Raw genomic sequence first — 10,963 nt, forward strand, 5'->3', positions numbered from 1 at the left:
CCACTCCTAGGCCTCGAAGCGTTTGAGTGGCCTGTTGTAATGGCCAATGTTTCAGCCATTCTTGACGAGATATGATGCTAAGGTCTGCACTTGTGTCCAGTAGCCCATTAAATTCATGTCCTTGAATATTTAGTTTTAGCATTGGGCGAGAATCTAAATTAAAGACAGCATAGCCCAATTTACACCTGTGGAGCCTAATCCCCTGGATCCTCTTTCTACAGTACGACTGGAATATTTATCATGCAGGCTGGGTATTATTAATAACTGTGCTATTCTACCTCCTGGTGAAATTACTGATATACCCTTTGGAGAACTAGCTATAATTTTTATTTCACCTTCATAATCGGGATCATTTACACCAGGATTTATCATAAGTCCTTTTAAAGTAGAAGAAGTGCGTCCCAATAATAAGTCTACTGTTCCTTGGGGAAGAGGTCCTTTTACCCCTGTGGGAATGATTTGAACTCCCATCTCTGGAGTTAGTACTGCTCTGGTGGAGGCGCAGATGTCCAACCCTGCGCTCCCTCTGGTTTGTCTGATGAGGGATCTAATGGATAATGTGTCCTGGGCACTACCCTGATGGTGTTGCTGGGTTCCTCCATTGCCCTGTATATTTGTGGTTGTGGGCCCCAGAGCATTGGACCCCCCAGTCCGTTTTTTGGCAATGGAGCCTGATGCTTTTCTCCTTAATATCGTGGGTAAACACCTGGTCCTTGTCCGTTTTTTGATAACAGAGTACCCTCTATGGTGGTTGAGAACGGCATTCATTAGCCCAATGTCTCCCTCTATGTCATCGTGGGCAAATACCCAGTATTCTACTCCTTTGATACCTAGCTTTGTTAAACCCTCCTCCTATGGGGCAACTCCTTTTAAAATGTCCTGTTTGTTCACAATTGTAGCATGTTTTCGGCCTGGCATCTAAAGCCTGTTGTACTTCAGCTGCCAAGACTTGCCCTTGTTCATTAATGTCTCTACATAATTTAATATATGTGTTTAAATCTCCATGTTTCCATGATCTAATGGCCTCCTTGCACCATCTGTTTGCTTGCCCAAAGGCTAGCTGTTTAATTAATGGCATTGCTTCCTCTGTATCCCCAAAAACTCTGGTAGCTGTTTGAATAAGCCTATCTACAAATTCAGCGTAAGGTTCATTAACTCCTTGTATTACCTTAGATAATTGACCTTGTAAATCTCCATGTCCTTGTAAAGTCTTCCATGCCCTAACCGCATCTACAGCAATTTGTGAGTATATAGCAGGATCATATGCAATTTGTTGCAGCTGATCCTCATAAGGTCCTTTTCCTAACAACATATCTGGATTTCTCTGAGGATAACCAGCTGTTGCATTTCGCCTAGCCGTCTCCATGCAAAATTCCTCATTGGCAACCTTCCATAACAGGTATTCTCCTGCATTTAGCACAGCTTTACACATACTAGTCCAATCTGCTGGCATCATGTTCAAGTTGGTAATGGATTCGACAAAGCTTATAGTGAAGGGTGCTTGAGGACCATAGGTTGTTACAGCCTCTTTTGGCTGCTTCACTGTTTTGAAATCTAAAACATGGTGAATTCGCTGCCCTCCTGCCTGTTCAAATACAGGGCATGCTAATCTTTGAGGTCCTGTCTCAGGATCCCATCTATCAACTATGGGGGTTGAGGGCTCCATAGGTGGAGCTGTTGGTTGGACATTTATGTCCTCTGGTGATAGAAAGCTGTTAGTAGCAGCCTCCTGTTTTTACTTTTCCCCTGATGGCTTTTTCTGCTCTAAACTTTCTTCCCCTTTCTGACTATCTCAAGAGGCCTCCTCTTTTTCCTGATCTAATATGTCTTCTACCATAATCTGAACTGAAAGGTTTGGACTAGGCAAACAAAATCGTATCATCATCCACAATGGCAATGTGCCAACTGGCAGAGTTCCTGGGTTTTTCTTTTCCCTGTCCCTTAAATCTTCACCAGATGGTCCCATTGTGATATATTCAACAACTCCTCCTTAAAAAGCCATGGGCTACATTTTTGTATTGTATCAACCTATGCCCTGACTCTTTTTGGTTTTACTGGGGTGCCTCCTTCCTCGAACAATTTACTTAACGTTATTTCGTTTTTTTTTTTTTGCTAATTTCTGACCCCATATTTCTGCTACAAGGATAACACAACTCAAACAAATAACTCAAAACAAAACTGAAGCAAAATGAAACAAAAACGGAACAAAAATCGTTGTATCAATTTTCCTATTTTTTTGAAATGTATTTTCATGGTCTATCTCTATCTCTTCCTCAGGGCTGAACAACTTCAAACCTTGAGCCAACCATTTTTCCCAGTTTGCCTGAGAAAGTTCTAGGGATAGGCAGCTTGAAACAAAAACAAAACAAATCAAAACAAGAACACATTGTTTTTTGAAATGGTCACCCATTCTCTCGCCTTCCCTCAGGGGTGAGCAATTTTACTTACCCCCAAGCTTCAGGCGTCCCCTGCACGAGCCACCAAATGCCGCAGTCTGGCTGGGCACAAATCATGAGCCACTCAAGCAGGAGCAAACTTTATTTCCGAACTCCCACGAACGCCATGCACGCGGCCTTCCCCAGGGACACACCACACACCAACCGGAAATCCCTCCTCCTGCACTTCCCCAACCAAGGCGAACTACCCAGGAATCCCGGAGACCTCCTAAGTAGCTCAAGAACTCCAAAGTAGCCAGCGCCTGAGGCGGACAGCAGGGGTCTAATATACAATTGAATACACAGCTTAACATAACCATCATCATCTCAATGGCTTGCTGGTCACCTCTCAACCACTCTGTTCTGGCAAAAATGCCATGGGTCATTCTGACTCGGCTGTGGCTCTCAGCATTTAGTCATTGATGAGATACCCACTGCTAACCTGCTAGGGTGGAAGCCCCGGGTGTTTCTCGCCTGTGTGTGTTTCTCGCCTGCGTGTGTGTGGGACTTCTGTGTTTATACCCGCACATGCACACACATAGGAGAAAGAGGCCCTGTTGCCCATAATGTTGGTCAGCCTGATTTTCACCACCTTGCCTTGAGAGCTGCATGCAGGTCTCTAAGATGGTGTGTCGCCATGTGCTTGATTCACGGCCTGTTTTATATTAAGGTAGCTTCCAGCGCTTTTGAAATATATAGAACACCACAATGAGCATCCTTTCAAACACATTTTTAATATTTGTGTGATTATTTCTCTATAACGGTCTTTACAAGAGTAATTAATTGCTGAATCAATGTTCTCACTTCTTAGCTTTTGATGAATGTTGCCAAAGTTTCTCCAAATTGATATACATAGCATGTGGCAGTGCCTTGTGCAAGACAGAGTCAGGTGTTCACGCTTCTTCTCCAAGATCACCTGCACAGTGCATGTGGCTGTCACTGTGACTTCAGTCTGGGTCACACCTGGTGGAAGGCTGGAATTGCCTCTGTCACACAGTGCCAGCCGCCTTGCCAGGCCAGCACTCATCCTGGGTTGCAGACCTCTGCCCACACTGCTGGCCAGTGGAGGGGAAGCCGCTGTCCTCCTGAGCTGGAGCCCCTCCCTCAGCCTGGGGAGGGGCCGTGGGTGAACATGGCTGTGACACTCCGTGTCAGCACTGCCTGCCACTTTTGGTCAAGTGCCTATGTCTCCCTTCTCCGTGTCCTTTTAGCCTTGGCTTGGCTGCCCTTGATTCACGGGCAGCCTCTTATCTCCAAGGTGGGGAGGGAACCCTGAAGAGCCAGGTTAGGCCGTCCGCCCGGCAGCCCTGCCTCAGGTCTCCCCAGTTCCTCTGAAGCAGACCCAGCACCTCAGCAGGAGTACCTAGTGGGGTTTTTATGGAGGAATAATTCACCCGGTGTTGTTAATTACCCATTTGTGTTGTTTTTTGGTGGAGTGAGTGTACGTGGTCAACTGCTGTGCTGATGTTATCCCCGTCTCATCAGGAACCGCTTCATCCGTGCCTGCAGCCCCTGGCCGCTGCCAGTCCGCCCCACCCTCCAGCCTGCCAGTCTTCCAGCAGTGGCTAAGAGGCTGAGTCCATCTGTTCCCTATTCTCAATATTGGACCAAGTGGCATCTTGCTGTGGGTGGCCTTTGGGGTCTGGCCTTCACCGGGCCTGGTGTCCTCAGGGTTCAGCTACATGTAGTGTGTATACAGCGTCATCTCTACTGCTGAAAGTTCTCCATGGCTCCGTGCCATGTGTGTTCACCTGTCTCTCTGTCCCTCAGTTTCTAGTTGTCCCCACTGTCTGTGGTGGAGAGCAGTGTCAATCCCAGTACTTTCCCTCTCTCCGCTCCTCCCTCCCTGGTCCTTTTTCTCTCTGCTGGTCTTCCTTCTACTTGTTGGTTTTTAAACTAGGTGCCTCACCGACACGCACAACGTGGGACTCACTGTGACATAGCCACACGTGCAACGGCCAGTTGGTCAGTTTCATTTTGCAGCTCCTCCCTTTCCTGTTCCCCTTCCCCCGGACCCCTTTCTCCTCTCCCTGTTCTCCCTTCTGTTTTCATGAGGCCTACTTTTTAAGAATTCCTCATTTCTTTCTAGCTTCCTCAGCTGAGAGAAAACATTTGACCTTTGAATTTCACTCAGCATGACCTTTTCCAGTGCCTTCCATTTACTAGGAAATACCACAGTTTGATTCTTCATGGCTGGGTAGAACTCCATTGTGTATCTGTACCACAGTTTCTTTACCCATTCATGTGTTGAAGGGCACCTGGGCTCGTCCATGGCTTGGCTCTTGTGAGTTGCCCCGCTGTGAACATGGGTCACACCCATCTTAGCTCCTTTAGGTGTGGAATTGCTGGGTCCTGCATGGTTCCGGTCCCCTGGGGAGCCTCCATGCTGCTCTCCAGAGGAGTCGCACTGACCGGCAGCCCCACCAGCATCGCGTGCGTGTGCCTCGCTCCCACCGCTGCCAGCCCTGGTTGTGGCTTGTATTCTTGATGGCCGTTCTAACTGGAGGGAGAGGGAGTCTCAGTGTCGTTTTGATCGGCGTCTCCCTGATGCCCAACCATGTGGGCCGTTTTTCAGGTACCTGCTGCCCATTTCTACTTTTTCCTTTAAGAAACTTCAGTGTAGTTCATTTGCCATTTATTGGTCAACTCCCTTAATAAAACTCCTAAAGCTCAAGAAATAAAACTAAGAATCAATAAATGGGATGGCATCAAAATAAAAAGTTTCTGCACAGCAAAGGAAACAAGAATGTGGAGAGAGAAGCTACAGAATGGGAGGAAATGGGCCAGCTACGCTCCCAACAAGGAAGTGCTTTCCAAGTACTCAGTTCACACCAAAAAACAGCCAGCCCGGCATTGAGCTTCTAACGTGATCGATTGTCTTCTCTGGATTTTTTTTTTTGGTATTCTATCAAAGAACATTGCCAACACCAAGGTCATGAAGGTTTGCTGCTGTTTATCTTTCACCTGTTTGGGATTCAGTTTTGCTTATCGTGTGCAGTTGAGTTGAAATCCGCGTCCACGTTGCCCTTGATTTCTGTCTTCAGCTGACAGCTGTCCCCGCACCACAGTTGAAAGGACACTTCTTTCTGCTCTGTGTGGCTGTGGCACCCTCCTCAGAGCTCGGTGGCCGTGGGCTCTGGTCTGTTTCAGGACTGTCCATCCCATCCCATCCCATTTGTTGTGGGCGCATCCTGCACCAACAACACCTCTGTTTCTGCGGCTTCGTAGAAGTTGTTGAAATTGGGGCCTGTGAGTCTTTCCAGTTAGTTTTTCTTTTTCAAGGTTATTTTCAAGATTGCTGGGGTTCTTGTATTTCTATATGGATTTTAGGATCAGATTGTCTTTTTGTATATAAAAGGGAGATTGAATTTTGGTGGGGCTGCATGGCATCTGTGATTCAACGTGGGGAGCACAGCCATGATGATAAGGCTCCCAGTGTGTTTGAGAATGACTGTGGTGGTGTGGTGCTGAGTCAGCCTAGTCACGTGGACCTCCCACTTCTAGCATGTCTTTGTGATAAGCATTCACCTTCTTTTCCTCTAGTACATGGTACAACACCAGGATCGTTGTCACCCCACGGTGCCACGATATATCAGGGCTACTTGCTTCCGTTCTAACTCTGACTCAGCATCATGGATCATCCTTGCCCACCCTCCTCACCTCCTGCCCCCCATGTCTGGAGCCACCCTCTGCTCTCAGCTTCTGTGAGATCAACCCCATCAGCCTCCCTTAGGACTACGATCTCGTGGTGCCTGTCCCTCTGAGCCGGGCTTAGTTCTCCTGGCACAGTGATCTCCGGGCCCATCTTCTTGTACGGGACAGGGTCGTCCTTCTGTGGCCGACTCGTGCTCCATGGGGCACATGCCCCGCCCCTTCTCTGTCCACCCTCAGCTGACGGACACTAGACCTCCTGTGAGTAGAGCTGCGGTGACCCAGGGAGAGCCGGTGCCCCTCAGCACACTGACTCCTCTCCTCTGGACGTGGACCTGGCAGTGGGATGGCTGGGTCACGTGCTAGTTCTACTGTTGGTGTTCCAGGGAATCTCCGTGTGGTTTTCCACGCTGGCTGTGCTGATTTACACTCCCACAACAGTGCAAGGGCCCCTTTCCTCCACCTGCTCGCCAGCGGTCACCTTCAGTCTTCTTGGCAATGGCCATTCTCACTGGAGCCTGGTGAGGGCTCAGGGTGGTTCTGACTCGCATTTCCCCGACTGGTGGTGTGGAGCACTTTTTCATATGTCTGCCGGCTGTTTTTATGTCATCTTCTGAGAAATGTTTACTTCCATCTATTGCTCATAATTTTTTGGTTAGGCTGTGTGAGTTCTTCATATGTGCTGGACACTGGCTGCTGGTCAGGTGTATAGTTCACAGATGCTGTTGCTGGCCTGTAGTTGTCTCTTCACGCTGATGAATACTTCCTATGTGGCACAGAAGCTTTTTAGTTTGATATAATGAGCTTTGGGGTCCTATGCAAAAAAAATCCTCCCCAATCCCAATGTCCTCAACATTCTCCCTGTTCACTTAGAGCAGCTCGTGGTTTCAGGTCTTGCATTTTAAATCTTCAATCCATTCCGGTTAATCTTGGTGACTTTTGAGAGAGAGGGACCTAGCTTCCTTCTCCTGCACACGGACATCCCTTTTCTCATCGCTTTGCTGGAAAGATGCCTTCTCTTCTGTGTGTTCTGAGCTCCTTTGTCAGTCACTTGGCTGTGGAGGTGCAGGCTCATGCCCAGGCCCTCGGTTCTGCTGGTCACTCCACATGTCTCTCTGCCCGAGCTGTTCCATGCTGTCTGGTGGCCACAGCTGTGGAGCGGGTGTCGCTGTCCGCTGGTGTGCTGCCTCCTGCTCTGATCTTCATCCTCGGGTCGCCTTGACGAGGCTGTTTTGGGGAGGTTCCATATACATTTTGGAATTGTTTTTCCGAGCTCTGTGAAGAAGGTGTTGGACTGTCCATGAGGGTGGCATTGACTCTGCAGATGGCTTGGGTGGTAGACGCATTTTAACACATGGATTCCTCCCACCCAGGAACACAGAGTATCTTTCCATTTTCTTTGGTGTTTTTTCCATAGGTGTTTTATAATTTTCACATCTTCTTAAGTTAACTCCAAGTATTTTTCTATATTTTTTACAGCTATTTTAAATGAAATTGCTTTCTTGATTTCTATTTTTAAAACTTGCTATTGGCACATAGCAATACTACTAATTTTATATGTTGATTTTATATTCTATAACTTTGCTCATTTATCAGTTTTAATATTTTTTTTGGTGGAACCAAAGATGTCTTTGGAGTCCTCTTGATTTCAGAATGTTCACTGGTATCGTATACAAATGAGACTTGTTCTGCACATTGACATTGTGTCCTGCAGCCTGGCTACATGCCTGATGGCTATGGCAGTGTTTTGTGGGTCTGGACAACTTCACACGTGACCTGTGACCTGCCATAAGGAAATAAGGTTACTTTCCTTCTCTCTCCCCGACGACCCTCCTGTCTCTCATCTGATGTCCTGCTCTAACCTCCCATGGCATGTTGCACTGAAGTCATAGGAGTGGACACCTTGTGCTGTCCCTGACATGAGGCGAAGCTTTGAGGCATTCTCCGCAGGGTAGCGGAAGCTGTGCGCTTTCACCCTGGCCCCCTCCTGTTAGTCTGCTCAGTGGTGTTTTCCTGCATCTGTTGAGAGGACTGTTGGCTCTGTGCTGTGTGCTGTCGTCACGGCATGTTACAGGGCTGAGTCTTGCAGGTTGCACCTTGCTGGGGGGCTATGTGGGTGCACGCTCAGCTCAGCCCCAGCAGGAACAGTCATCAGCAGGATATCGACAGAGGGCTTGCCACCCCACTGAACCTGGGCAGTTCTGGACTCATAAAACCACTGGTTATTTTAAGTCATTTAAGTTTGGGGGTGGCTTATAGGACAATGGCAAATAATTGGAATGTCTTTTTTTTTTTTAATCTTTTCATGAGTCCTTTATTTCATGAAGGCCTGTGCCCTCTGCCGACTTGTGGGCCTTGTTCTGCATGGTGTCCTCTGGCCTCCTCATAGGTTCCTTCTACGTGAAGCCCACAGTGGCTGCCTGCCAGGCACTGCGTCCCACACTGAGATATCGGTGTGACTGTTAAGCGATGGCACGTCACCTCTGGTCTCCAGTGAGGCACAGTGGGTCTGGGCAGTCTCTTGCTGAGCCACTCCTACCTGCGTCCTCTGAACAACCTCAGACAACACCAAGATCTGGCACAGCGTCCTGGGGCGCTCGGGTGACCAGGGTCGGCTTCTCCTGAGCCCATCACGTCTTGTCGCCTCTCGAAGGACCAGTGGCCACGTGGATTCCTGCTGCGACCTGAGGGTCCTTTGGGTTGTGTGGTTCCATGTTGGTTTGTAGACTTAAGTTTTTAATTTATCTTAGGTTTTTGTCATCTAGGATATCCCATTAGGAGTGGGTTTAGAAATGTTTGACTTTCTCCTTGAAGGCCTGTCCTGCGTGGAGATAGTCTGAGCAATTACTTTTTGAACCAGAACACAAAGTCATGCCTTGGGCTGTTGGACCCTCAATACTGGTTTCTTCAAATTGTTAGTTAGTTTCATATTGTAATTGAATTGTTTTATATTGTTTAGTTTTATATTGTGACTAATTCCACCACTTTTTTTTATAGCTGCATTTGAAAATTGGGTGTGAATTACTCAGATCCAACATTTGATGTTTGGTATTTTTCTTCCCTCAGGGGAAAATAAGTAGCCAGGAAAAGTAGAAGATTTAGTGTTGGATAATTTCATAATTTTTAGACTGAAGCAGCAGAATGAATTGCTTGTGAATTTAACAATAATGTTTGACAACAGAAATGATGTAGAGTTTTCTCAGAAAGTAGCATTTGAACCTTGGAAGATGACTATCAACAAATCCACTGCGATTTCACTCACATTATCAGTTTTGCTTTTTAAAGACAGTGAGCGCTGTAGGTCCCCCGGTAGCTGGCTGAAGGAGACCCACTCTGGGCCACTTGGCAGAGCCAAGGGTATAGGAATCTCCACAAGCTGTAACAGGGAGACTTTACTTGGGAATTGACTTAAAGTACATTTAGACATAAAGTTGAAATGGCATTTCATTATTTCAACTCAAAATATTGGATTACTAAAAAGATTTTTAAAAGACTTAATTGTTGGTTGATTGACAAGAGTATATTCCACTTTCAAGATACCTGGGTATAAAATTTATTTATATGATAAAAAACACAGTAGTTTGGCAAAATACAAGGTATTATTTTTTGGAGAGTAATTTTTTAAACTATATATTTTGTCAGTTCTCTTTCTATTTAGAAATATTTGAAATATTTTATATGTGGTAATAATAACCATTTTTAAAATTTGCATTGAAATCCTTTGAAGAAAAACAAAAATGTAAACTGCCACCTCCAGATACATGCATGTGGTAGCCTGTTTGTTTGCAATTCCCTAGCAAGGCCCTTGATCATGACTTCACTTCCAGGGTAGCAGCAGGTGATTATGTTGGATTGTTACGTTTACAGATTATAAAACAGGAAGGTACCTGCCCATCCACCCACCCACTTGTCATGCATGAATGATGTCCAGAAAAGATGCTTGAACACCATTTGCCTGTTAGAAATGAACTATTGATGCTCTCCCCAGTGTCACCCGTCCATCGCCATCCATCCACCCACCCACATGTGCACGCTGCGTAGTGTGGTTTCTGTTGCTGTTACAAACTACCTGGGGATGAGTTATTGGTGAAGAAAAGGAGCTTGTGCAGTTTGTAGGCCTGGAGGTTGGAAGACTGGGACTGGAACCCTGGTGATTTGGCCTCTGGTGAGGCTGCAGGATAAGTCACAACTTGGGAACAGCAGCACTGCAAGAAGCCAGTGGCACCCGAGGGCACCCGCTCTCACAGGACTAGCCAGGTGCTGTGGCAGCCACCCCAGTCCTCCCATAGTGTGCTCACTGTGACCTCTGCACCTCCATGGACCCACCTCTCCCGGCTTCCTCCAGTTCCATGCCACAGAGAGAGGATGGAGCGCCGTGAACCTTCGGGGGCAGACCGTACCCAGGCCACACAGCCTCGATGTCATGAGCTGGGACATGAAGCACGCACTGCGATGAGAACAGCCTGGGCCTGCTCAGGGTATTCAGTGCGTGGACTGAGGGAGCAGAGGGCCAGACTTCGTGGCAGAGGCTGACGGTGAGCGTCTTAGGCATGTTGTTCAGGAGGCAAGCGAGATGTCACAGGAGGGGCTTCACAGGTTGTGTCAGGAGTGTGCAGTTGCTTAGGACTCACTCCTTCGCACGCTCCACCACAATTGGTCGCCCCACATCTCTTCATCCCACAGCAGGCTCGTTCATAGCTGCCGCCCGCGGGCTCTTCATGGACTCTGCGCCTGGTCTCCTGTGACTCCTCAGCTTTCCTGGTTCCCTTCCCTTCCCCTCCCGGGCAGCAGGCGGGGAGGCCCTGAGCCGCATCCGCCCGAGGGTTGGCTTCTTCCATAAACAGAGTCGAGTGGCTTTTGTGCCATCTGTTGACTCA

General features: G+C 47.6%; 1 protein-coding gene across 5 annotated transcripts in view; it reads left to right on the forward strand.

The window, feature by feature from the left end:
* Wdr27 (WD repeat domain 27) overlaps positions 1-10,963 on the forward strand; it is a 153,030-nt gene that overhangs the window by 96,340 nt on the left and 45,727 nt on the right. The gene's annotated exons all lie outside the window — the stretch shown is intronic.

This window comes from Marmota marmota, unplaced genomic scaffold (genome assembly GCF_001458135.2).
Source record: "Marmota marmota marmota unplaced genomic scaffold, marMar, whole genome shotgun sequence".
NCBI classification, from domain to species: Eukaryota; Metazoa; Chordata; class Mammalia; order Rodentia; family Sciuridae; genus Marmota; species Marmota marmota.